Here is a 5387-nt window from a genome sequence, read left to right on the forward strand (position 1 = left end):
AAAGCTCCACCTCGATATGAAGTAAGTTCATTTTAGTCTAGGAGAGTTTTTACTTAATGGAATGGAATTATTTGTGATGTGTGTCATGTTTGCTGCAACAAAATACAAGTATAATGTTGACCTGAGATTTAAACAGGGCTTTAAAGACACTGATGCTTCCTCATGAATCTTACTTCTGAAAAAATCTCTACAAAGCCATGCTTTTTTTTTTTAATGAAACAATTTTGTACTCAAAATAAATATTCCTTCTGTCATATTTTAAGAAAAACACAGCCTTCCACAGGGTTCCTGTGTTTCATCAAATCACTATTTAGAGGGTAGTTTGTGATCTAAATTCTAAATTGTTTGAATTTAGAAATCCTAAGACTCGTGATGGAAATGCAGAATGATTTAATATTCCTGAAATATGATTCTGCCATTCTAGGAGACATTCTATGAGCAAAGCTGCTTTTGTCTTTCCATTCTGTTGAAGACAGGGAGGCATCTTTTCTGCAAAACTGGCACAGGAATGCCAAGACTAGAAGCCTCAGTGGTTACATGTCAAGGTAATTGAACAGAAGTCTTCAAATCTAATGCCCTTAGTTTGGTGCAACAGAAAACAGGGCAGTGCTCCTTTGGTTCATTCTCCATTTCTTTGTCCTATCTGAAGGAGATGGACTTTTGTATATGACATCTATCAATAGACTCAGAGTAGGAGCTTGATGTAGTACTAGGGAACGGAGATTTTGAGTAAACAGCACTTACTCCACTTGCCTGATTGTGCTCCCTGTCTTATTAGCAGAGAGAGGCTTGTCATGCTTTTTAGCTGGAAAGCAGCAGTTTCCCTGGCTGACTGCTCTGTGGGTGCCTAGCTCTACCTCAGCTGATGTATTCTGTTCATCCTAAGTCATTCTTCTGTCTCACAATTTATACGTTTCATCTGACTCCTCCCAAGGTGGAAGTCAAGATATTAGCAAAAAACCCCCAACCCTCCCCCAAAAGAGTAGATCTGCAAATTAGTCAACACCCACCAAACATCATTTGGTGGGATCAGACCCCCTCACTTGTCTGCATATACACTAGAAGATAGGAGAATTTCCACCTCTGGAGCTATAGACTTGGAAGGAATAGCCAAAGGAGCTGGACAGCTACAGAATCTGAATACAGCTAAGACTGAGAGAAGTTTCCAGTTCATAAGCTGAACTCCTATAGACTTCAGTGGGAACAGGATCAGCCCCTATATTTGTAAAAACCACGTAGTCCTTCCCCTGAAATCAGACAGCCTTCACAAGTCATTGTTGTTCTGACTCACCAAGGGGTTGGGCTGGGGGTTACACACAGGGGCCTTACTTTTGTAACTGCCATGATTATAAAAGGGGAGTAACATCAAGAAAAACAGTGGAAATTCAGGGATGGAAACTGGAGAAATAGAGAACTGTGATTTGCTTCTTCCAGTGGAGGGACACTTAATGATACACCCTTGTTGCACCAGAATAAAACTTCTGGGAAGAACAGTGATTTAAATAACTGGAGCCTGATTAGCTCAGAAGGGAAATAGGCTTTGACAATGGGTTTTTTCCTTTGTTGTTTGGTTGGGAGGTTTTTAAAAAGGTACAGTGAATCCTTCTTTTCTGATAATGCCAAGCTTCTCAGAAGATGAAGTGTTAATATTTTGCCAGTTAATTTTCTCATGCTTGGGTCATTTGTCAAGTGGAAGTTCCCTGTTCCAATCTCTCCATGTGCCTTTTTTCCCCTCTGAGATCAAGCATGTTCCCATTTTATGCTGCCTAAGGCAGACAAGACACATTTTTCTGGACTCCATCAACATTACTCAGATAGTTAAAAGGCTCGTAATTAAATGATGCAAAATATCTTTTTTAACTTCCTCTATGTAATCCTCAAGTCACTTCTAGGTGGGAGGAGAACAGGCTGTAGAATGAATTCCCTGTGATGAGACAAACCTAGAAGCAAACTCAAAAAGCTGAAAAAAGAGCTAACTTCATGCCTTTTAAAAGGTAATCTTGCAGGTTTGCAAATCTGAAGTCTCACAGAAGGACCATGAAACATGGAGATGTTTACATTGTCTACTTACAGTAGGAGCTCTGAATGATTTTCTTGGCACTCCATTTGATTCTATCCTTAGAAGAAATTCCTTCTGTAGTGATCTGACTTGGGTTTGTTGGACTTAAGAACCCCCGATTAAGACAAAAACTCAAGAGTTAATTGTTTCAATACTCATTTCATTTACCAAAGCAGTTGCCATGTTGGCCAAATTATTAGACCATGAAACAGAATAAGAAGATCATTGAGTCCAACCAATTAATTAATATGAAAATGGAAACTATCAACAATGTATAAATTAATAACCCAGTGTTGGCATTTTTCAGTGGAAGACCTCACCCTCTTGGTAATGCAGAATATGTCACCTTTGATAAGCATTTTCAAAGCACTTAGAATATTTTATGAAATGTGAATTTATCTTATTATGAAGGAGGGATGTTTGTATCCTGCGATGGGATAATCCTTAAATGTATGTAAAATTATGTCAACTGTTTTAATGTTCATTTGCACTGTCTTGCATATTGCTAAGGAGCATTGTTAACTGCAAAATTTATAGCATAGATTCACAAATGAAGAATTCTCATACATTTTAAAGTAATTATACATTTTGAAGCATTCAGTGACTTTTCTAGATGTAATCTAAAGTGGCCTTTTAACTGTTATGCTTTGCTACCATAAAAATAGCAAATAGGTACTAAAATCTTCTGTAAAGTGGATCTTCAATGAAGATTTTTACTTATTTTTAACATTGCATTTTTTTCAGTAATAAAGACATGTTCAAAACATGATTTAAAGTTCTGCAGTAACTTGTTACTGCAGGTACTCTGAAGGCGTATGTGATGATGCACAATTTGCATTAAATAGGGGGAATATCCAGCTCTGCATCCATGGCTGGCATGTGTGGGAAAGATTATTTCCAGAAATTGAAGAGAACAGGGAGGTGCGTTCTTGGACTGATATCATTCACCTGATTTTTACCTTCCATTTTGCTATGTAGTTTTCTATAATAACCATTTGTCTGAGCCACTGTCTCCAAAATGAGGTTGAGGTAGAATGCTTGTTAGAAACTTAAATTTAAGAGGTTAAAAAAATATATCACTCTCCCTTTGGGACCCCTGCAGTCTTTGAGAGGTCAGTTGTAGTACAATACTTGCAGCTGCAGTAACTTCAAAACACACACCTGCCCTATCGAGCTGGAAATACTGCTTTTGGTATATTGATTGAGAAAGTGAGACTTTCTTATGTATATGAAGCTATTTCATCGAGTTAACAATTTTGGGAATTAATAATATAAATTAAAATGTTTTTTGCCAAATGTTTACACAATCTAGCTACAGATTGTATCTATCTGTAGGTATGCTGTAGTTCTGTGTAAAACATACATGCATTACAGTTTAGGTAATGTTTGAGTTCTCATTTTCTCCAAAAGAAAACCAATATTTAGTCAAGCAGTTAGGATATAGAAAGGGACAGATGGAAAAAGTCACTATACAAAATCATGACACAAAATAGCAGTAGCAAATGGCTACTCTGGTGTTAGTCTGAACAGAAATCTTAACAACTAAACAAAAAATAAGACTAAAAAAACCCCACAAAATGGTGTTTCCTCTGCATGTCCATGGAATATGAGTTGATGCTCAGCAGCTGCTACAGCTACCCCAGGGCACATAAAGCACATTGAGCTGGATACTCTGAGCTACAGCAGTGAACACTGATCTCCAGCTGATTGGAACGCAATATATTTACACTGGGACAGCTGCTCACTTTTGCTAGCAGGAGAAAGATTACTTTTTACAGTTAAGATTAGCTACAGTCTCAAATTTGCATACTTACAAGCAAGTCCTGTCATAATTGGCCTAAGATATTTGTTCCCATATATACAAAGTAATCACTATCCCCTTACTGCCATAGAAAAATCTAGTGGTTTCTAATAAAAGGCCTCAGGAACCAACGATGTTTATAAGTCACAATAAGTGTTCTTGGAGAAACCTACTTCAGTGAGCTTTTAAATATTACACATTGAATCTTACAATTTTAATCTTTGGGAGTGGATCTATGTAATATCTGCACAAAGGCACAGAAATCATGATTTGATCTCATAAATCTGGCCACATGATGGAATGTGACTGAGTCCAGTGCTGTTCCCTGCTGTAATGTTCAAACTTTTGGTGTTTAATTTGATTTTTGTTACACTGGAGCACCTCAAACAACAGGGAAAGGTGAGGTCATTGCCCAGTAGGATTCCACGGCTGGCATTCAGGAATGCATTTCATGGACAAATGGAATGGAGACTCTCGGGAACCCCGGCCCTGGGAGCACAGAGCCGTGGTGCAGGGTGGCCTTGTCACAGCAGGATGGAGCTTCCAGCAAACATCCCTGCCCAGGGGCTCGGGAAGGGAGCGGGGGCTGCAGCCAGCTCTGCTCAGGGCCTGGGGCTGAGCCAGCACCTCCGTGGGCACAGAATCCCAGAGGAGCTGGGATTGGAAGAGCCCTCTGGAGTCACTCAGTCCAACTCCCTGCCAAGGCAGGGTGAGCTGGAGCAGATGACAGAGGAACACATCCAGGTGGGGTTTGAACGTCTCCAGGGAGGGAGACTCCACGGCCTCCTGGGGACCCGCAGTGTAAAGCAGTTCTTCCTAATGGTGAGGCGAAACTTGCTGAATTTTAGTTCATGGCCACTGCTCCCAGTCCTGTTGCAGAGCAATGCTGAGCAGTGTGGCACCACTCAGGAGTGTGGCACCGCCGAGGAGTGTGGCACCACTCAGGAGTGTGGCACTGCCGAGGAGTGTGGCACCACTCAGGAGTGTGGCACCACTCAGGAGTGTGGCACCACTCAGGAGTGTGGCACTGCCGAGGAGTGTGGCACCACTCAGGAGTGTGGCACCACTCAGGAGTGTGGCACTGCCGAGGAGTGTGGCACCACTCAGGAGTGTGGCACCACTCAGGAGTGTGGCACTGCCGAGGAGTGTGGCACCACTCAGGAGTGTGGCACCGCCGAGGAGTGTGGCACCACTCAGGAGTGTGGCACTGCCGAGGAGTGTGGCACCACTCAGGAGTGTGGCACCACTCAGGAGTGTGGCACCACTCAGGAGTGTGGCACTGCCGAGGAGTGTGGCATTGCTGAGCAGTGTGGCACTGCCGAGGAGCGTGGCACTGCTGAGCAGTGTGGCACTGCCGAGGAGTGTGGCACCGCTGAGCAGTGTGGCATTGCTGAGCAGTGTGGCACTGCCGAGGAGTGTGGCACCGCTGAGCAGTGTGGCATTGCTGAGCAGTGTGGCACTGCCGAGGAGTGTGGCACCGCTGAGCAGTGTGGCATTGCTGAGCAGTGTGGCACGTGGGGCTGGCGC

The sequence above is a fragment of the Lepidothrix coronata genome, unplaced genomic scaffold (assembly GCF_001604755.1).
Source record: "Lepidothrix coronata isolate B3197 unplaced genomic scaffold, Lepidothrix_coronata-1.0 Scaffold266, whole genome shotgun sequence".
Classification (NCBI taxonomy): Eukaryota; Metazoa; Chordata; class Aves; order Passeriformes; family Pipridae; genus Lepidothrix; species Lepidothrix coronata.